Source organism: Ambystoma mexicanum, chromosome 1q (genome assembly GCF_040938575.1).
Source record: "Ambystoma mexicanum isolate Mex_15411 chromosome 1q, UKY_AmexF1_1, whole genome shotgun sequence".
NCBI lineage: Eukaryota > Metazoa > Chordata > Amphibia > Caudata > Ambystomatidae > Ambystoma > Ambystoma mexicanum.
In genome coordinates, this window is record NC_090922.1 from 120,659,658 (window position 1) to 120,683,540 (window position 23,883).

Below are 23,883 nucleotides of genomic sequence, written 5' to 3' on the forward strand. Positions count from 1 at the left end.
AGTGCTCCCACGCTCCCTGAATCACAGACATCAACTGCCCTATCACTATCAAATCTAATGCCCCCTGCCCAGGGTCTGACCATCACATTATTAACTTCACTATCCCACTCTGCCACCATACCAAACCCACCGCCATACCACTACCCCCTCCTTGGCTCGCAACTCCTGCAAACTCACCAAGGAGTGGATCCTAGCCCACCTTGCTCCCCTCATACAAGAGCACTTCCACTCACTGGACCCTGACACCCTATCAGACCTCTACGTCACTACAATAATGATCGCAGTGGACACCATCACCCCTCTTCTGCCAGAAATAGGCAAACCAACAGGACATATTGACGCGTGGTTCACCCCAGGCCTCCTTGAACGCCACACCAGCAAGCGACTTGCGGAAAATAATGGGAAGCAAAAATCCTCAGATGCCCTAGGACTACCATTCTCAAGGGCTGCCAAAACAGTACAAACATGTCATTATCCACACCAAAGCTAACACCTTTAATACCAGAATAGCCAATGTCAAACCTGACACCAGAAAACTATTTACTACCCTCAAGGAATTGGAAGCCCCCATCTCTCTACCCTCTGCCCTTACTAAAGATAAGACTTGGTGTATGAACATACAGAACGCCATGAACCTAAAAATTGACTCTCTACACAACAAAGTTCTCAGCAAACGACTGAACTTGGAACCCTTGCAACTGGTCTGTGCTGACACCATCTTTCCCATGCTGAACAGCATTAGCATCCTCCTGTTCCAATTAAAAAAACTTATGGAAGTAGAAACCCTTCACATCTTGAAGAGCCTTAAACCTTGAAGATGCAAAGGTTACGTCTGCCCAGCGCCTCTCATCAAAGTATGTGCAGAAACTGTAACTCCTTTCATCACAGCATTCAGTAATGCCTAATCCCAACAACTGAAGGAGAAAACAGATGGTTTTATACAATAGCCTCCTGCATATCTAGACCTACCTACTCCACATGGTTGACTCGGGGTAGCTATTGACTCTATTTTCTCCTTCTCATGTAAAAATGCCTTTTTGAGTCAAGCCCCCATTAACAAAAAAGAAGGCTTTCCTTGCCCCCTTTTCTACTTTCATCCCAACAACTGCCAGCTGATGACCACACTCCCCGTTCCACTAAAAATTATAGATAGACCAGCATTTGTCCAAATTGAACATCACCTGGAAGTGAACCGGATCCAAGGAATCCATCAGTCCGGGTTCCGCCCAGGCCATGCCACAGAGCCAGCCCCCGTAGATCTCAAAAACCAGATTGATGAGATCAGGGATGAAGGATAACCTGCCCTACTCCTCCTTCTGGATCTATCTATTGCCTTCTACCCAGTCAACCAAAAAATCCTCTGTCGCCATCTGGCCACCTCAGGGTCTTTCTCACCTGAAGCCACAACATGGATCTGCAGCTTCTTAGATGGCACAGCAATGGAAGTTTTTGCAATGCAAGTGCTCCCCCTGTGCCAATCAAATGTGGGGTGCCACAAGGATCATGGATCATGTGGTTCTCCCACACTCTACACTCTACAACATATTTACGAAGCCCCTCTTCGACCTACTGGACTCCCTCGGCATAGCATACACCAACTATGCCAATGACACGCAAATCATTCTGCCTCTCTCTGGGAACTACTCCAACGACGCTGACACCCTCAACATAGCTTACACGACCATCCAAGCTTGGGTGGCAATGCATGGCGTATATCTAAATGATGAGAAGACTGAGCTCCTACTAGTCAAACCCACACCAGTATTAATAAAATGTGAGCCTCGGTACACAGCCTTCAGTATTGATGGCACTCTTATTACAGTTTCCCTGTAGTGAAAACTCTAGGGGTTTGCCATGATGCCACCCTATCCCTGACTCGCCAATTAATGTTATCTCCTCCTCAGCAGCATACACTACCAAATTGAAAAATGCTGCCAGACCATTCCTATCCACTGAGAGCTGCCTCATGATTGCCCGGGCAGTGGTCGGTGCCAGGTTGGATTATTGCAATGTTCTCTATGTGGGTACCTCAGCACACAACATTCAGAAACTACAGACAATCCAAAACAACTCCCTGTGAGCTACTCTGAACAGGGAAAGGATTATGTTCAAGACCCTCTCAATCAGGGGTGTTGCTAGCGGGGGGCTAAAGGGGCTATAGCCTCTGATCTTTTGGTTGTAGCCCTGGTTAGAATCTCAGGAGCTACAGCCAAAAGACTAGCTAGCCCCCAGGCCCAACAGTACCGACATCAGCTTAGCCCCGGGTCTTTTCCAGACCTAGCAACTCCCCTGCTCTCAATCACACACAGATGCATCTCCAGATCCACCCCACCTTACCTGTACCAGAAAGTCGCCAAGACCGTCTTATCCAGGCCCACCAGAACACTGTATTCCCATTGGTTAGTCCAGGCCAGATTCAAATAATCCAAAGGAGGAAGCTCCAGCTTTCCACCCATTGCAGCCAAGCAATGGAATGCCTTACCGAGTTTCTGGTAAAAGCAAACTTGGGAAAGACCATCCCACTTAAAAGGTTCACAGTTACAAATAGACACCACAACGTTTTTCTCTGTCAGCCCATTTGACAGTGAAATCACTGGGAATAAGCAGGTGGGGAATGGCCAAACAATCCTCTGACAGTGGCAAACTGAATATCTAACTTATGTTCGATGATAAAATCAGAAGTAAAGCGATTGCCTCAGGGCAGATCAGTAGCATATTCCACCAAACACTGAACGACCTGAACAGGCATAAACATGCTTTGCAACAGCACAAATCTCCTAAGGCCTACAGTCGTGTTCCAATGATGCGACACAACAGCTTGATGTGATTGCAAAAGTGGGAATCTATCAAATTGGGTATTGGAGAGGAAAATATGTATTCATTCCTGGTTAAAAAAAAGGATACAAACTTATGTTTTCGACCTCCTATGCTAATCTAACCATACATAAATGATATGGCTAGTTAGTTTGCATCCCACTGTGCGGGGCACCTCAACTTTAAATTCAGAAAAATATGGCATTGTTTTTGTAGCTGCTGCTGTTCTTTTATATAAAACCCCCAATGGCCCCAGAAAGCAATTAAATTCAATGATTTATGTGTCCAAATAGAATTAGAAAAGATACCAAAACTAAAGCGATGTGTTGTACCACAGGAAGGCCGAAGCAGAGACAATTGGATAGGTGGGCAAATGGTAGAAGGTTGGAGAAGTGAATTTTGGTGATTTATTGGAAATCGGTTTCGCTAAAGATCATGATTAGAATAAGCAAAGAATGAAAAGTAACTTACCAATACCTGGGTGACGTTCAGCCGTGGTAAGATTTGCAAATAACATTGCAAATAGATTGGTAAGACTGAAGAGGTCAATATGATGCAAAAGATGCAGGCTTCAATAGAAGGAGACAAACTATGTTCGGTGTTGTGTGCCTAAATTGGCTGTACCTGAGAATTTGTTCCTGAAAAAAGGTGATCTGTCATTTCAAATGTGCTCCAACTCCGAAATGGATCTGACTAATTTAATTCATTTTGGACTGGACTTGATGGTTATAGAGACTATGTGTGTTTTAAGCCCTTACAATATTGGATACATTTTTGGGTCAAACCACTTTTAAACAAGAATGTTCTCTGCAAGGTTTTGAATCATGAGAGTGGCATTGCCTTATCATGGGTTAGACTAGGGCAAGCTTTGACTAAGGTTTTAAGCATGTACAGCATTGGGGGAAACCCAGCTAGTAGGAACCACCTCACAGAATGTGTAGTTGAAAGCTGAGTGACCTTCTTGGACTTAGGAGGACAGTCTAAAAAATTATGTGATAGTCCATTATCCCAGACATACTACATGATTAAAAAATAAGTTTGGATTTAACAATAATATTGATGTTATAGAAACACATTGGGCCTCATTACAAGTTGTGCGGAATGCTTTTAACGGCACCGGTAATGGTGCTGGTGCCGTTAAACGCATTCCGCACTATTACGAGGTCCCGTTGCGGGACCCGCTCTGGACGTCTGGTTTATCCAGACGTCCAGAGCGGGTCCCGCGAGGGGACCAGGGAGCTAACAGTGGGCCCTCTTGTAATGGGCCAGTTGTTAGCTCCCTCCCCATTCCCATTGAGCCCTATGGGGGCTTGAAGGAGAATGGGGAAGGTCCGGGTCTGGGTTCCCTGAATGGGGAAATACCGGGCCCTCCATACTCGGAATGGCCCGGTATTTCCCCATTCAGGGAACCCGGACCCGGACACGGTTTTGGAGGCAGCCATGGAGCCAATAGCACCATGGCTACCTCCAAAGTTGTAATGAGGCCCATTGTGTACAAAGTTTGTACATTGAGGTGTTCTTGTGTATCCTCCCATTGATCACAGTGTTGAACCCTTTATTTAGTGATCAGTGTCCATATTGTGAAGGAATCACAGAAACTGTACAACGCTTGCTTTTCAGTTGCCCATTGTATAAAGATTTTTAATGATTTCATCTTCAAGTGTGACTGAACATCTAAGTCATTGCAAATCTCAAGAGCAATTATGTAAGTCTATGAAGTAGCCTGCTGCAATTTATGCAGCAGCAATTCACTTGCCATTTTTTGCTTTTTTATTTGAACAAGGACCTATATTGTACTAGATAGATAGTTAAATACTTTATTTCAGTTCTCACCATTTACAAACAAAATAAAATAAAATACAAAATGCATTATTAAAACAGTCATGTTAAAAAATGCAGTACAGTTGTTGAGGACAAGACTTGATCAAAGGAAGAAAAATATAAGGGTAAAATGTTTTTGCCATGCGTTTAAAAGAGGCGATAATATACTTGCATAAATCATTAACAAGGCAAGCATCGACACAAAACAGGACACAATTAATTGCATCAGAAATTAGCCTTATATTGTTAGCAATAAAATGTCTTCTCAGCCAATTGTGTCTCAGATCAAAAACATTTTTGCAAATAAGTAAAAAGTGAGTTACATCCTCTACAGCCAGATCACTACAATTATACAGTTTAGTATTGAACTGCCTCGACATCCGGGCCCTTAATGGTAAAACATTCAGTCGCACCATAGCCACAATACGCGTCTGCACCGGTGAACAAATAAAATTCACAGAGAAATTCTCGTGGTAGGTGCGACATCCCACCATTAGGTGTCCCAGTGAGTGTACGTTTTTCATGCTGTTTGTAAAAAGATCAAGTTCTGTTTGTTTTGCTTTCATGTCCAGCTGTGGTTTGCCTCAGCCCATCAGTTTGTAAAAATATATCCCCCACTTTCTACACAATATGGAACTTTTCTTATACCAGAGGTATGTGGCATAGGTATCGGCCTTTGCTAACTCTTCCATTGCATTAATGATATTATGGTTCTCCTTGGGGCATGAGTGTAGTTTACAAAAATAATCAAGGAACCTAAGTTCAGCCCGAAAACCAATATATAAAACGCTGGGTTCAAAAGTAAGAGGGAGCCCCGGGGTTCTAGAAATCAAACCCAGCAACTTTCCAGATAAATATGCAAAACGCGATCCAAGGCAGTACAACTCGCACTGCCCCAGATTTCGCTGCCATGCAAAATGGAAGAATAAACGTTTGCTTCCAGCACCTGAATGCATTTATCAAAATGGTAGCCGCCATATTTTTGATAGAATCTTTTAAGCCGCCCAGGCTAGTCAGTAAGCAATTTTAAAATAGCACTAATTGAGCAGACCACAGGCAATTGCTCAAAAACATAACACCCGGATAGCAATATGATTCAACCACATTTATGTTCACATTGTCTATAGATCATCTGTACTTATTTTTATTAGTGCCGAACACCACTATTTTTGTTTTCTTCAAATTCAATTTTAAGCCGTTATCTTTGAAATAACCAGCGGCATAGTTCAAGCTGTTGGCAAGTCCCTTTGGCGTCAAATCCAATAGGATGGCGTTGTATACATTCAGGCGCAGCGGAATTGTACATGTCTGAAGTCGGCCAGACATAACATTTGATAAGAAGATGATTAACAACAGGGGAGCAAGTGGACAGCCCTGGTTCATGCTATTATATGTTGAAAACTCACTAGTAGGCCTGGCTCTAGAGTGACTGCTAACAGAGGCCCTGGTATTGGAGTATAGGCAGACAATCAGTTGAAGAACGGGGATTGGGACGCCCATTCTCTGGAGTTTATTCCAGAGAAGGGGGTGATCAAAAGAATCAAAGGCATTTGCTAAATCCAAAAACCCTGCATATACTACACCCCCTCTTAGCCTCACATATTTGTCTATGATGGCCAAGAGCACAAAAACGTGGTCAGATGTAGTGAAGCCTTTTCTGAACCCTACCTGATAGATGGGTAGTATATTATTTTCACTGGCCCATATCTCAAGTGTAACCAAAAGGAAATTAGTAAAATCATTTGACATACTGTCCATTAATGATACAGGGTGGTAACAGCAAGGATCCGACTGTGAGCCCTTTTTAAAAATCGGTTTATTATGCTCAAAGTCCAGCACTTCGAAATACTCAGGGATGCAACAATCGAATGAAACACCCTTAATAAGACCCGTGTCCACCCTTCAGGAAACCACTTGTATATTTCTGGTCTAATGCCATCTGGGCCTGGTGCCTTGCCTGGCTTAGCACCTGTAATAGCTGTCAACACCTTGTCTGCTGAGAAAATGAGGCTTGTATTATTATGGGGGGGGGGTAGTTGGGTAAAGAAGTGGAAGGTGCACCATCTTCAAACAGAATGGTCTTAAAATGCTGCACCCACTTGAAATCTGATGTTGGGCAGATGACATCCTGTGCACCCTTGAGGAATCCACTTGCTACCAAATTCCAAAAGCCTTTCACATCTATATCACGTATGGTGTCTTCTAGCCTTTCCCACTGTGATTCAAACAACAATCTCTTCTTCAACCTCAGGAGTTTTTTACAGTCATGCTTACGCTTATGCGTGAACCCAGATGCATTATTTTTAATCTTAACAGCAGACCACCAGCCAAACCATGCTCTACGACAATCTGCATCAAACCGCAGAGCACTATTGGGTGCTCCTGTAAAGTTACCAAAACAAGTGATACAGGGATGTATACACCTTTCGGAGATTAAACCAGTTAGATTCTCACTTGCAATTAAGGTGGACACTGGGTGTTCTACAAGTGCCTGCGACAAAATGTTTGCTCTCACAGTATCTGCATTTGACAACATTTCTGCTAGCTTATCTTCAGGCAACTTTCTCGAGTGTGGTGACATAAGCGATTTATTGGGATTAGGAAAAGGTGTTAAGCCAGTATGTGAAAACTCCATATCCCCAAAAAATTATTAAAGGATTATGATCGCTCTCGGGTAGGGGACATACCTCAAAATGTTGCACCCTCCAAAAGGAGCGACAATCGACCAAGCAATAGTTGATCATGGAATTTCTGCCTGCTAGGTTATAGGTGTATTTTGGAGGACCATCTCCCAAACATCTCTCATTTAATTCGACAAGAGAAGTAGCATGCAGAAAGGAATCCAGTAGAGCCCTGCGTGGATCACCAGTAAGCACATTTTGATTTTGCTTGCGGACTCCACAAGCTGCTTGTAGAAGGAGGCTGTCCTAGGGCACCCTAAGGCCTGACAATTCGGCATTGAAGTCGCCCAAAATGACTATACTTGACTCACTCTCGGATATTAGAAGATCCACCAGCCACCCATTTGGAGTTAATATATTTTTTTAATCCTCCTTCAGGTGCAGGTAAATATTGCCTATAAAGAGCCTGCAGTCGACCTTGTTACACTGGGTGACAGATGTTAATAGAATTTTGTCTAAGAAGACAGAGATAGGGACTAAGCTCCGCTCGCAAGTCCTGCTAACCAAAATTACAAGACCCTTGCATGCCCTACCCACCACATCCCCGATAGTCCGGCAAGTAGTTAGTCAATATTCAGAGAATAATTTCACCAGCAGAGAATCATTGCACAGCCACGTCTCTTGAAAGCACAGTATATCATAGTTTTTTACCCAATTTAACCAATCAGGATCATCTATTTTTTTATCAACCCCAGCCGCATTCCAGCTAAGCAGTTGTGCTACAGGTGGACAGAGGGTAGACAAGTCTTTTTTCTTCCAAAGTGCGTTGCGGTTGTTCCCGTTAATGCTAACACTCAGCTCGGCAAGGTTAAGTACATCCTTGATGGTACAGCTCGGGACTGATTTAACCATGGCTAAAGTGACTCAGCAGACGTTCTTTTTTGTGCAAAGATGTGCACTTTCTCCTTAGCTTGTTTCGATATATTTATCTTTAGAGAAGATGCGTGAGCCAATCTATGCTGTAATTCTTCTCTTGTCAGATTTATAATGAGACCATTCAGGGAGTTGGAGTGTGCTGAAGTATAGGGCCCTGGGATGTGGGGCAGGCAGCTGGTTTTACCAGGTCACTAAAATGATGCCAAGTGTTGTGGAAGTAGCAAACTGGGGCCCTTTCATCTTTATGGACCTTAAACCCTCTATCTGCCAACAACTTGCGACGATTTAGGATACATGAACAAAGGTATGAACAAAGGTATGTATTTGCAAAGGAGAAACAGAAATTACAACCCTTGCAATACATACAATCCGAGAGAATTTGAACATAGGTTAACAATTTAAAAGAAAATTCATTAACTCCAAGAACATCTGACAGAACTCTAACATTCTCTAATAAGAGTTGTTTTCCATGAGTAAGACCCTTGAAGCACAATATAAAATTGTTCTCTCTCCAACCCTTCAAGGGGTCTTCAACGTGCATCGTTCCACTTATATTCGGTACACTCTTAGACTTTGGAAGATGGGGCCCGGTACTCCTGTGGGCCACTTCCAGCACTGACATTTCTCACAGCTGAAAGCCATAATCTGCTTGATTTTTCCAATAATGGTGTATTGTGCTGCTTTTATGACAAATTGTAAAATAAAGCAAATTTGATGGTGATGATTATCGAAAATTACAATCTTCTCATGCTTCTGTCCCTTTATCAGGAACTTCCATACTTTGTACCAAATCCTTTTTAAAAACAAAGAGAGAGCCTTGTTTGCAGTTTCGTCTGGGGTATTAAAAGAGCCTGACATGCCAATTAATATCTTCAATTAACTGTTGATTTTAAGCAAAGCTATTGGCCAACAATGGGTAACAGTTTATTGAATTACTGATAGCTAACAAAATGTGTTCATGATTAATGAAATGACAGGTGAGGTTCTGCCTTCATATTTGGATATCAAACTTCTTTAAAGAAATTAAATGTAAGACATCATATACATTAGTGAAGATTTTGCAGGAAATAAGAACATTCATGCAAATACCCCAGTTAAGTAAATGCACTCCTATACGTTGAAATACATTGTGGCCTCAAACGTATCAGGCTTGATCATGAACGATTTGGCAGAAGACGACGTTAAGAAGTAGGTTGTCTGAATGACGGAACTACTATATAATAAAATTCACTCCTCTCCAGATTAAATTCAATTTCCCAACAATTAAAAAAAATATTTACAGTTTAGCAACCATTAGCAAATTGATGTACTGATGGGGAGTGAATAGAATCAGCACGCATTTCTAAATGGATTTGCGAGAATTACCTGCGTCCCTATATGTACACTCTATATTCTATCAAACAAGTTAAAAGGGAATGATTTGGAGATCAATGCTAGAACCTGGATAAATGGAGAATGGAGAACAAATAACCCAAGTGATCATTATGAATCTCCTATGCAAAAGAAAATCTAATTTCCATCAGCTAATTAGAAACATATAGGATCACTGAAGGTACTATTGGCATCAATAATAGTTTTTCTGGGGCAAAAACGTTTACAATAATTTCCCCGTTAGGAAGTGGCTAATGCTGCTTCCTGTCATATTCTGGATAATGATGCAAAACTCTATCACTTCTGGATCAATGTTTTATAAATAACACCTTCCAAAACCAGGAAAGATATTTTCCTGTTGATATAAGTAAAAATGCTAGGAGTGAATGCGGGACAAGGGAATAGATAGTGAGTCACATTTGTCAGGTGGCCTCTGAATCTTGGACCCAGGAGTGATGTTTTCAAAAGCATGCCAGGAAAACACCAGAGGTCTTAACAAAATGATAGAACACTGAGATAAAGAAATAGACAAGTTGCTCTGAATTCAAATTATATGTATAACATCCTTGTGTGCATGGATATGTCACAATATTATTTTATGACTGATGGGTGTACACTCTTATTTATTTTTTTAATCAAAGGTGCACACATATATTATTCAAATAAAAACATCAACCCTCTGACAACAGAATGAAAGCGGTTCTTGGCTGACCACTGCACCAAGCAAAGAGGAGTCTACTTGTGTTTAACAATTTAATCTTTTGGTTTGGAACAATTTATATAATTGAAGTTATAGTAATTCTGGCACAAACATATCCAGGACTTCATGCAAAGATGTTTATAAATGATATTTAATTTTGGTGAACAAAAAGCTATGTTTTGTTCACATATTTTGCACAATAAGTGATTTCATAAGGCATAATTTATTCTGCACTTACAAATCACAGGTTGTACAAAGAGAATATGAGATAAAACTTCACTTCTGTAATGTGATTATTTGAACATGTAAAACTGAGAGTAAAATATTGGCAATGCAGTGGGACTCTATTTGCAGAGAGAATAAATAAAAAACCTGCCAGAAGGTTGTAAGCCTTAAAATAAAATCAAAAGAGAAAATGCAACATGTTACAGCACCCCATTATTATTAATGCACTGGGGAAACCAACAGTTCCATGGAGACAATTGTTACAGATGTTTAATAACTATGTAGAAGTTATGGATGGGTCAACATTCAAAACCTTTATAAATAAAAGGATCCTGATAAACCATATAGGGGTGGAACAAAAAGAAAAATACGAAAGTTTCCATGATGGAACTCCACTTAATACAGGTCATGATTATGATAGGCGCAATGAGACATTAACAAGATTAAAAACCAGATTTAAGGACAATGAAAACAGAACGAATGAGCTTTACTCAAGAAAACAAGTGTCAAAGAATTCAAATGATGACTTTGGAACGTTTTGTAATTTTGGAAGAAGATGGATATCATGATCAAAATCATGCTTCTTGCACATTGCAAGAATTTAAAATCATACGTGAAAAATTCCAGCAGTAAACAATTCCATGATCCAGCAAGTAGTTAACATAGCACAAACCGTAGAGGAAACCTCAGCCACCAGAAAAGGAGAGAAACAATTACATGCAGTTGAAGTGAAGACCACTGTAAAGAGAAACTAACAGAAGCTGAGTGAAGCATGATATCAAGAAAAGAATGACCACAAGAGCCAAATGCTACAGGTGTGGTTACAAGGCACATCTAGCAAATGATAGGCATTGCTTGGCTAACAAATATGCTTCAAATGTCAGAAAAGAGGCAATTTTATATATTGCAAGGTGCAACCGAGAATGATGACTAGAACGGTTCAGAGGTCAATGAGTTGTGATGAATCCGAACAAGACGAGGAAGCTGTAATACTAAGCGTTACAAGAAGAAATGCAGGAAACCAGATAGCAAACTTAGAACAAATAATAAAGATGAAAAGCTGTTGGCAGACAGCATAATCAGCCCATACCATATTACTCACACAATACTCAAAGAATGCCTTAAATAGCACAAAGTGACTTTACGCCGACCATACGTAGAACTAGGAATATCTGGTGGCATGGAGATCACAGTACTGGGTTTCATAAAATGGGAAAGTATAAACCACTGAAGTAGGCGTCTCAATTCTAGGTTGGTGTTAAAGGGGAGCATTAAAAATGAGGCTAAAATCATGTAAAATGGAACAATTACATGTCATTTATGATAACCATTTGAAAAAATGGTGGAAAACAACAAGAAGATATTCAGCAAAGAAACAAGACATATGAAGGGCTATATTCATTGCATAAAACGTAAGCTACAAGCAATGCTTGTGAGGCATGAAGCAAGGACAGTTGCCATTTCAGCGAGAAAGGAATTTCAAGAACTCTTAAATCAAGTGGTTACCAATGGAAAAACTGAAGCCGCTGAGACCATGGAGTGGCTTAACCCTGTGGTACTCGCAAAAACAGGACACAGACAAATTTAGACTATGCATAGACACAGGAAGGTTTATATATATCAGGTGCACAGAGATCCCTGATGAAGGATCCATTGGTCCCAAATGTACTGGAGATCATTCTTGTCTGCCTTTGGATTAGTTGTTTAGTTGCATGTATTTCTTTGAGTTTCATTAAAAACTAAACGTTTTTTTCTGTAAGGAATTTAATTATCTTTGTAGTGTTATACACTAAAGAGGCACACCCAGTGCCAAGGGAGGTATTCTTTATCTAGTGTGCGCTATTAAAATTCCACATAGTACAAGCGTGCATACTGGTATGTTCTAAATACATTTTTTTTTTCTCGATCATTGGAAGTAGCTTTAATAGGTATAATCTGGAAAGGTGATGCCCACTATATTGTTCAGTTTGTAGAAAATCAGATTGAGCCAGGAAATCACAGAAGATGAAATGTAGCAAGAGTGGCTCTCTTTACACAAAGTATAATGAATATGCAAAGACAAACAACGAAGAAGTCATCACAACGGAGTAAAATGAATACACTGCAAATGACAACACCAACAAATTGGCGAACGGGGACAGCAATAAAGAACTCTGACCAGCTAATGATCAAGCATGTGAATCAAATGTTGAACTTCAAGGAGAAATACATCAACATCAATCAATCCTTTATCCGACTGCAAAGTCATCAGGACACAACTCACATATAGCATGACACAATACATACAAATTAATGACTACATTAAATTCCAATATACTACATATATAGTTAATTGGATTGGCAATGAGTCTAAAATTCATAACAAAAAGAAAAGAAGAACCAAAATCAATATGCACAGGATTAGTTAAAAAATGCTGACAATAGGTGTCTTCTTAGCCATGCTTGATGTATATACCTAGCCACAAAATGGACTACATCCATGACAAGCGAACGTTTAGCAAATTGGTTGGCCTCTTGCAAGGAGCAAACTTTGTGTGATAAAAACAACGGTTTAAGATATTTGGCTCTTAGATCTTTCAGCCCGTCGCAAATGAATATAAAATGCATGCTATCTTCCCTCATAGCACCACAAAGCAAACAATTACTATCAGTTGAGTGTTTCCACTTGCCAGTATATGCTCAGACCCTTAAATATCCGGTTCTAGACTCAATGTAAAGAGCTTGGGCATAATTTGGGTTGATCGTATCTAGGTAAGGCTTATAACCAAATGTTTGCTTGGAGAGCAGATGGTCCATGCTCCGCCTGTTTTCTACCCCAAGTGATGTAGTTTTAGAAATCAATCTTAGGATCACCCAATAACAGCAACGATCCAGCGCTGCCAGACAGTCCTTTTTACATGAACGAGCCATGGGATAGTTCACCCTCCTTCCATATCCATTATTTGGTTTAGTGCTTATAGAATTTACCTAGAGCAGGGTTCCCCCATATTCTGATCCAATAAGGGACCAGTCTTACGGAAGCCTCCTCATCAATTGTGCAGAGGTCACATTCCATTCGTACAAGCGCGTTCGGAGCACCTTGGGAAAGTAGTAAGATGCTTTTGAAAAATTTGTTTTCAGCTATATCCAAGGTACTGCCCTTAGTAAATCCACACATTTCTGCATCACATGATGCTGCAGATTTTGCCTGTCATTTCTATACTTCAAAGACTGGACGCACTGCTCCACCACGTGACTTAAAAATAACTTTTTCAAGGATCTGCAGTTTTTTTCCCAAACCAACAATGGCCTTATCTATGTGCAGAGCCCACCTAGTCTTTCAAGCAAAGCGAATTACGAGATAATCTTACCATGGGACCTGCTCTAACTTTTACCCCCCTCCCCCACTTCTATATGCAGAGGTTTATTCACTAAGTTCTTTGGGCAGAAAGTCATAACTTTTCTCTTTCCGACATTTAATTTGAGAGCCTGTTCAGCACATTTCTGTTTCAAACATGTCAAGGATGATTTCAAAGCAGATGGTGCAGTAGATACGAGAACATTGTTATCCTCAAAAAACAATGCTGGGATCCCTCCCCAGCTGCAGAAAATAAAAACTATAATGGCCCAATTCTTCAATAAGAGTGTTAATATAAATAGAAAAAATAGGGGGGCTAAGTGACACCCCTGAGGTACACCTCTATCCACTGGGAAGGGGAGGGCTGTATCTCCTGCTAGACTCAATCGAACTGTAGCCAAATTGCCAGAGTATAAAAACTGTCATTAGCAGTGTCTCTGGGATGTTCTTGGCCACTAGTATATCCCATAATGACTTCCACTGGACACTGTCAAACACACTTCTTAAATCAACAAAAACTGCATACAGTTTAGTTTTAGGCAAAACCAAATACGTCTGGAAAATCAGATACAGCAGGATCCCCTGATCCATAGTGCTGAAACCAGTTCTAAAACCTGTTTGCAAAAGGCTGAGCAAACCTTCCCTGTCTACCCATTCCTGTATGTTTTTTTAAAAGGGCCTTCACAAACATCTGCCCTGTGAAGTCCAAAAGGAAGATCGGGCAATAGTTTAGGGGATTATCCTTGCCTCTCTTTTTGTATATAAGGTCAACCTCACTTGTTCTCCAAGAGTCTGGTATCGTCCTCAAAGCAAGCATGGAATGAAAGACGCTCTTTAGGACTGGTACCCATATTATTAACTCTTCCTTGAACAGGTCTACCAGGAACTTGTCCGGGCCAAATGCTTTCTGCACCTTTTGGTTCCTCAGCACTTCCTGCATGTCCTTCTGAAGGAACTGTAAACAATGCGCCTCGCATCTGTATGGTCCCTCTAAGCTCCTGCCTAAGAGTTGTTCTTCAGAGTTTGGCGGATCCGAGTTCCTATAAAAAGAGGGGAAATGCTCCTGCCACATAGCTGGGGAAATACAAGAGCAAAGTATCTTCTCTTAGCTCCTTATCCAAAATGAAGCTCCAGAATCCCCGGGAATCTCCAGTTCTGGCCACCTTTAGGAGGGCCTCCCACTTATTAGTCAAAAAGGCGTTCTTCTTTGTTCTCTATAAACTCCTATAAGCTGCTCTCAAGGACTGCATGTGCGACCTATCTAATATAAGCTTCGAATTAAGGTACTGAGATAAGGCCTGTTCAGCCTCTCTGCAATATCTATGGTACCAAACCTCATTTTTCTTTGCACGTTCTTTGATTAATGTTTTGGTACTAGTAACACAGGTTTCGATTATGGACAATATTTTCCAAATTTAGTGGTTGCCTCCTGGTCTAGACATGCCTGAAAACATATACCCACAATGTGTTCTAATATTGATTAATACATAGTGGGAATCAGATCATTAACTCAAACTTTGGCCCATCTAATAGAGCGGCGTGCATGACCCGTCACCATTAAGTTCGAAGTGGAAGCCTAGTCTAGGTGTGACAGTAGACTAACATTCCCCAAGGACATCATAATTGACTTGTGATCGCTTTCATGCCGGTTCATTACCTGGAAATCCTTGATCAGAAACCATTCTAAAATACGGGTGAGTATATAGTCGATTCCAAATCTACCATTAGGGCCATAATATGTGTCCATTGCTGATTGGTCGAAAGGAAATTGGGCATTGCATGGGCGCAGCGGCACGTTGTAAAAAATGTGAATGCTGTCAAGGGTGCTATCTTGGATCCTTTTTAGAGGATGGGCATCAAGTGAACCTATTTCCCGTGCATCACCCTCGCTTCCCATAATCTTTCTAGTTCTATTATTTGTTCCAACTGTAGACTGAAATCTTCAAATATAAATCTTCTACATTTTGTATTTTCCAGTTGGTTAAAACATTGCTGTAAAGTTAAAATAGTACTCAAAGAGCTTTTTACATACAGAAGATGATATACATTAATAGAAGGCAATGATGGTGTCCCAGAATTTTAATTACACATTTTTAAAGATCCACAAAGCCTGTGTCAATATTATCAATCTCCCAATTGAGACTAGCCTCTACCCACACCAAACTACCCCCAGAGGGTCTCCCCCTTGACTTCTTTTGGGCCTTTAAATTAAAAGACAGATGTCTATTTCTTCCATGGCCTACATTTTCTGGAGGCAGATGCATTAAACCCCTCCAGGGACTGGTGCCACTCACTATCAGCCAGATGCCTATTTACCCCAGCTATATTCCAGGATAAAACCCCATACATAGGTTCAAGAATGGAATCTGACCTCTGAAGGTTTGGTGGTAGTCAACCAATTCCTTCTAAGTTTTCGATCTCTATGGGGATGTCTTCAATTGCCTGTGGAGTTAAAGAAACTTGGACCAGCGGGTGATTTTCTTCTCCCAAAACTGGGGCCGAGCTAGGCCCTCATTTCACGCAATTAGCATTCCAATTAGCTAATGAAATAGTGGTTCTCAAGATGATTTTAGATCCATCAGGTTGATACAATCTAATTGCAGTTGTTAATAACCCATGGACCAGCCACGCATTGCTGAGGAATATTTGAATAGAATTGTCAAGTCCCTCTGGCATACTCTGGCGTCTACAATGGATGATGTAGCCCCTAATTAGGGAAATACACCCTTTCTTGTGGTGAATGCAGTGTATAACTTCATTAGCAAGGACTCCTGGTCTTCTAAACACCCATGCAGCAACCTAAGACCATTGTGCATGACTACAAAGTGGTCGTTTGGGCCCTTTCCCCTGGATTCTTTGAGAAGCTGGAGTCTGCCCAACCCCGTACCCCAGAGGGTGTGTTGAGCTTGTTGAAAGCAAAACTCCCAAGTTTGTTTCTACGAGTGGGCAACTCGACAGTTGGCCTGCCATGCCGGTGGTTTAGATTCCATGTGTCTTTTAATGGCATCATTAATTGGCTTTGGCCAATCCTTGGCCTATGTTGCTTGGGCGTTCCAAACTGGGCAACTTTGAGCTGTGTTACCACTAATCTCTGCAGAACTAACCAGGGGACTCCTAACTTGAGGTGGAGGACTATCCGATGCACTGACCGTTGGCTTCTGAACACTCACCCCACTTGAAATGTTCCCACTCAGGCTATCTAATTTGTCCCCCAGCTGTTTAACAAGGGCTGTTAATTCATACACACTATCTTTCAGATTTTTATCTCCAAAGCTAATTCCCCTTGAAGTATTCCTACTGTAGAGGTGTGACAGCCCTTATCCAGTGACCTTTTTGTCAACTTTGGTTTAGTCTTGGTGCACCTCGGATTAATAGAATCAAAGTTTGTTTGCTTCCACATTACCTTTATCTGTTTCCTAGGTTGCACTTTCTCCTGGGTTATTTTAATTTCCCCTCAAGTAACCCCCTTGGACACCCCTTTACCATGCCCATCGCCTTCTTCACTCACCAGGGCTAATGTTACTATTCCCAGATCTATTGAAGTGAATGGCAGAAAACTATTGTGGGTGGAGATAGATGAAGAAATAACCACTCAGTTTCAAACAGGGTCTGGACTACTGAAACGGGGGGGTTGGCCCAGCACATGGTTGTTCCCTTTTCTACTTGACTCCAGTCATTCAATGACGTATGGCAAAACTGAGGTGTCTGGGTTTGCTTTGCCAACAGGGAGTAAAACATTTCTTCTCCCCACCTGCTCAAGTCTTTTTTCAATCACAAAATTGTCCAAAGATTCTTTGTGCAAGGAGACAGTCTTGATAATCCCTTTTCCTTGATGCAGGCATTTGGTTGTGGAAGCAGAATCTGTTTCTGCCTTCTTGATAGAATTTACATCCTTTCTAAGAAGTGCACAATTCGATTTTAGGTGCCCTTTGGCTACAGGGCTGACTTCACTTTCTATATCAGACAACAAATCACCAGTTTCGGAAATGAACACATTAACTTGCGTAATGTGGTGAAACATGTTTTTTTTTAAAAAAAATCTTTGAGCTCTGCCTGGGAGAGACAGCTGCTGTTGCTTTCTTTTTGGGCATTGTTTCTGGGACCAAGGATATCAACATGGAATTGAGCAGCCCAAGAATACTTTTGACTAAAATGTTTCAGCACAAAAGTTAATAAAATATCAAAAACAGATAGGAAAAAGTAAATGCGCAGAGAAATACCCACCAACAGCCATTGTGAAAGTATCTGCAGATATTTAAGTTATGTTATGTTATGATATGTTATATTATGTTATGCTATGTTAACGGAACTTGTAAAGCACACGTTCACCTGAAGGCATGATGGAGCTCACCAGCAGAACAGAACAAGACAAGAAGGAGAATTCAGAACAGAAACGTTTTTATGGAACGACGAACAGGGAGATGCTCAGAAGTTGCATGCAAAGAAGGGGGAAGGGGGCTCCAAGCCTTGGCTGCGGCCCCTGAAAAAGCTTGGCCACACATACAAGAGAGTCTGACCCGAGGATCCTGAATCCCAAGAGCAGATTGTGAGTGAAGTAGCCACAGCGGAACATAGGGGAGAAATTTGGTCTGCAAAAATTCTGCGCCTTTTTTGTAGAAGGCTCAATGTACAATGCAGAGCGATTTAAAAAGAACACGCTTCTCGACAGAAGGCCAGCGAAGCTGATGAAGCAGAGGGGACATTTGAGCACCAAACGAGGGGTGAAGGACAGACCTGGCTGCAGCGTTCTGAAGGACCTGAAGACAGTGCATGAGATAGACGGCTAACCAAGATAAAGCGCATTACAATAAACGATGGTACTGACAACAAGAGCAGCAACAAGAGGAGCCTAAAATTGGACGGGAATGAAAGAAAGGACTTTTCGTAAGATTTTGAGTTAAAAGTGTCCAGATTAGCAGACTGCAGCAACCTGATCGCCCATCGAAGAAAGAAGAGATTTTTACACCCAGATGTTTAGCAGAAGAGGTAGTCAGGGGGAAGGGTCTGAGAGAGGTGGGCCAGAAATCGTCCATCCAAAAAGACAGAGGGCTTGAGGTGCCAACCACAAGAACCTCCGTCTTATTGCCTTTTAGTTTTAGCCAATTCGCAGCAATCCAGGAACCCAGGTCCTCAAGGCAGCCCCTAAGCCATGCAGCAGTATCAGGCCGAGTATGATCGAGACAGACCATGATTTGTGTGTCATCAGCATAGGAATAATACCAGAAGCCATGGGACTGGATAAGGTGGAGAAGTGGCCTGATATATATATTGAATAGGGTAGGAGAAAGAGCAGAACCCTGCGGAACACTGCAGGATAAAGGGACAGGGTTAGAGCAGAAAGGGGAAAGAAAAACAGACTGAGAGCGGTCCGCCAGGAAGCAGACAACCAGGTCCGAACGTAGCCCGGCAGGCCTGCTGCCGATAGCTGGGAGATCAGGGTTGGATGGTTAACAGTATCGAAGCGAGCTAATAGGTCTAACAAAATCAGTGCACCGACACCACCCTGATCAACCAGGCAAACAAGATTGTCCGTCACAGAAGTAAGGACTGACTCAGTACACCTCCCAGGGCAGCACCCCGACTGAAAAAGTGTCAAAGAAATCAGAAGGGAGACCCACCAGAGATGTTCTGACGCATCTCCACTTGTCTCCTCCAAATGGTGTGAAAAAGGGACCTGAGCCCCCCCTAATCCTCCAGGAGTGAAGTTTGGACCCCCACTGCGGCTTCCTGACAGCCTGGGGCACTGTAGGATTCCAACTCCAGTCTTCCTGCGAGGGGTTTTTCCCCTGTTCGGATCGAGTGAAGACCGGAGGGAGAGAGAGTGTTGCTTCCCCCAGCCCCATGGCTCCACACAAAACAACTAGGAGCCGTGGACCACGAGCAGCCTGGATTCCCTCCAGACAGAGCAGTAGGGAGAGCGGCACCCTCCCTCGACCCCTGCTGGAGCCAACACTGCACCTCACCGAGCCCAAGCAAGGGCAAATCGAGTACGGAGCTGCCTGGGGGCTGCGTTCTGTGCCTGGCGGTTCACTCTCCTCCTGCTGGCACAGACAAGGTGCTGCGTTGAGGGAGCCGCGAGGAGACAGCAGGGGAGAGTGCACCAGAGTCCCGGACCTTGCGCTGAGGGATCTCATCTCCCTCCCCACCCACGAAGCCAATCCTCATCCCGGGGCTGCTGAGAGCAGCAGCCCTTGCCGACGAGTTAGACCAGCAGGCACCCTCCCCCCAGGGGTGCCACCCCTGCATCAGATTCTCCTTGGACCCAGCGCACAGTCCTTCAATCGGACCAGGAAAGGAGAGCCCCGGGCACCCTCTCCTCCACAGATTCATAAGGTGATAGAGCACCCCAGCGGTCAGAGCAACACTGAAGACTGAGAGGGGCTGGCCCCTGGACACGGTACAGACACCCCCAACTACTCCTGGCGAGTCCATAGCCCTGCGCCATAGCAGCGGACAACTCCCACCCCCCCCGCACTGGCCGCGAGGACTGGACCCGACACCGGAAAAAAAACGGCAAGATTAACCCCTTCTAGCCAAGGACTGGAGGCTTCGCCCGCACAGTCACCCGCCCGAACAGTGAGTAGATGCGTTTGGCCAACAAACCAGTGAAGAGTGCTTAAGGGCCAAAATCGAGGCCCCAGATCTGCCCCCCCCAGTCTGCCTGAGCACCGGGTGTCACTCTCTGGGCAGGGGCGGCCAAGGAAAGAGGTGGGGGACCAATTTGGAGACTAGGGGTAGGACTTGGTGCAGTGCAGGGCTGCGGGTCAGCCAACGCCCACAGGGCTGAGAAGACTGGGGATTGGGATTCGTAAACCCTGCCTGATGCCTATGCGAGACTCAACCCTGGTGGTCGGGATGTGCTAGTGGAGGGTCCCCAACGGTAGGACGTGCTTGAGTTGTGTAGGCCGCCCACGGAGCTTTCCACTGTACCAAACCCTCTGCGGCCTATCCTTCAAAGCTGGCTCTTGGCCCGACTGCAGTGCCAACCCCACCTGGGTCCTCAATCGCAAGCCTCAGTGGAGCAGGGATGGACCAGGGGTGCCTATGAACTGGAAAGAATCTTTGCAGAGATTCCGGCGCCCGACCCCTAGCACCCTGCCCCTCCCTGTGATGGCGGCCCCAGCACATCAGGAACTAACGGATACCAGCTCGGTCACCAAAGGCATGGCCGCCCTCCTGGAGGAAATCAGAGGATTCAGAGCAGACATTGCAGTACGGCTGGACACCTTGGATAAAAAAGCTGACACCATTGACGACAGGGTCCAAGCACTGGAAAACAATACGGCCTCAAATGACATTTTCGAGACCCAATTGGACTTGCGCTTGGCTGAGCTGGAGAGAAGGGAAGAGAAGTGCTCCTTGAAACTGGATGACTTAGAGAACAGGGAGCGTCGATGGAATCTGCTCTTTTTGGGCTTTCCGGAGCGAGACGGCGAAACACAAATAGACATCATAAAAGCGGTCAATGCGGTGGTTGGATCACTCTTCGAAGGAGCCAATATGAATGAACCAACCATCGACATAGCTCATAGGCCAGGTGAGGCCAATAGAGGCCCCAGGTCAATCCTTGTGCGTTTCCACTATTTCACGGAGAAAAGCAAAATCCTTGAGCTAGCACGCAGAAGAGGTCAGGTGGATTGGGAGGGGGCTCATATCTCGGTATATCAGGATCTTTCAGCCTTTAACCTGGCAAGACGTCGGCTCTGCTCCCTGCTGATGAAAATGCTTCAATCTAAAGGTGTCCGGTATAGGTGGGGATACCCATTTTCACTCTCCTTTGAGCTGGAAGGCTACAAGTACGCCTTGGTTATAGAAGACAACATCCATGGGGTATTCAGGGAACTCTTGGGTGAACTGAATATGGAATTGGGTGAACAGTACCACGAGAGAGCTCCAACAGGCCCCAGAGGGACCAAGGCTCCACTGGAAAGCCGTAAGTTCTGGGGCCATAGGAAGTTTAGAAGAGTTGCCCCAGCGTTGCCAGAACTGCCTAAAACCTTAAGAGAGCCTCGATGCTGCATGTGCGACCTATCTAATATAAGCTTCGAATTAAGGTACTGAGATAAGGCCTGTTCAGCCTCTCTGCAATATCTATGGTACCAAACCTCATTTTTCTTTGCACGTTCTTTGATTAATGTTTTGGTACTAGTAACACAGGTTTCGATTATGGACAATATTTTCCAAATTTAGTGGTTGCCTCCTGGTCTAGACATGCCTGAAAACATATACCCACAATGTGTTCTAATATTGATTCATACATAGTGGGAATCAGATCATTAACTCAAACTTTGGCCCATCTAATAGAGCGGCGTGCATGACCCGTCACCATTAAGTTCGAAGTGGAAGCCTAGTCTAGGTGTGACAGTAGACTAACATTCCCCAAGGACATCATAATTGACTTGTGATCGCTTTCATGCCGGTTCATTACCTGGAAATCCTTGATCAGAAACCATTCTAAAATACGGGTGAGTATATAGTCGATTCCAAATCTACCATTAGGGCCATAATATGTGTCCATTGCTGATTGGTCGAAAGGAAATTGGGCATTGCATGGGCGAGGCGGCACGTTGTAAAAAATGTGAATGCTGTCAAGGGTGCTATCTTGGATCCTTTTTAGAGGATGGGCATCAAGCGAACCTATTTCCCGTGCATCACCCTCGCTTCCCATAATCTTTCTAGTTCTATTATTTGTTCCAACTGTAGACTGAAATCTTCAAATATAAATCTTCTACATTTTGTATTTTCCAGTTGGTTAAAACATTGCTGTAAAGTTAAAATAGTACTCAAAGAGCTTTTTACATACAGAAGATGATATACATTAATAGAAGGCAATGATGGTGTCCCAGAATTTTAATTACACATTTTTAAAGATCCACAAAGCCTGTGTCAATATTATCAATCTCCCAATTGAGACTAGCCTCTACCCACACCAAACTACCCCCAGAGGGTCTCCCCCTTGACTTCTGTTGGGCCTTTAAATTAAAAGACAGATGTCTATTTCTTCCATGGCCTACATTTTCAGGAGGCAGATGCATTAAACCCCTCCAGGGACTGGTGCCACTCACTATCAGCCAGATGCCTATTTACCCCAGCTATATTCCAGGATAAAACCCCATACATAGGTTCAAGAATGGAATCTGACCTCTGAAGGTTTGGTGGTAGTCAACCAATTCCTTCTAAGTTTTCGATCTCTATGGGGATGTCTTCAATTGCCTGTGGAGTTAAAGAAACTTGGACCAGCGGGTGATTTTCTTCTCCCAAAACTGGGGCCGAGCTAGGCCCTCATTTCACGCAATTAGCATTCCAATTAGCTAATGAAATAGTGGTTCTCAAGATGATTTTAGATCCATCAGGTTGATACAATCTAATTACAGTTGTTAATAACCCATGGACCAGCCACGCATTGCTGAGGAATATTTGAATAGAATTGTCAAGTCCCTCTGGCATACTCTGGCGTCTACAATGGATGATGTAGCCCCTAATTAGGGAAATACACCCTTTCTTGTGGTGAATGCAGTGTATAACTTCATTAGTCAAGGACTCCTGGTCTTCTAAACACCCATGCAGCAACCTAAGACCATTGTGCATGACTACAAAGTGGTCGTTTGGGCCCTTTCCCCTGGATTCTTTGAGAAGCTGGAGTCTGCCCAACCCCGTACCCCAGAGGGTGTGTTGAGCTTGTTGAAAGCAAAACTCCCAAGTTTGTTTCTACGAGTGGGCAACTCGACAGTTGGCCTGCCATGCCGGTGGTTTAGATTCCATGTGTCTTTTAATGGCATCATTAATTGGCTTTGGCCAATCCTTGGCCTATGTTGCTTGGGCGTTCCAAACTGGGCAACTTTGAGCTGTGTTACCACTAATCTCTGCAGAACTAACCAGGGGACTCCTAACTTGAGGTGGAGGACAATCCGATGCACTGACCGTTGGCTTCTGAACACTCACCCCACTTGAAATGTTCCCACTCAGGCTATCTAATTTGTCCCCCAGCTGTTTAACAAGGGCTGTTAATTCATACACACTATCTTTCAGATTTTTATCTCCAAAGCTAATTCCCCTTG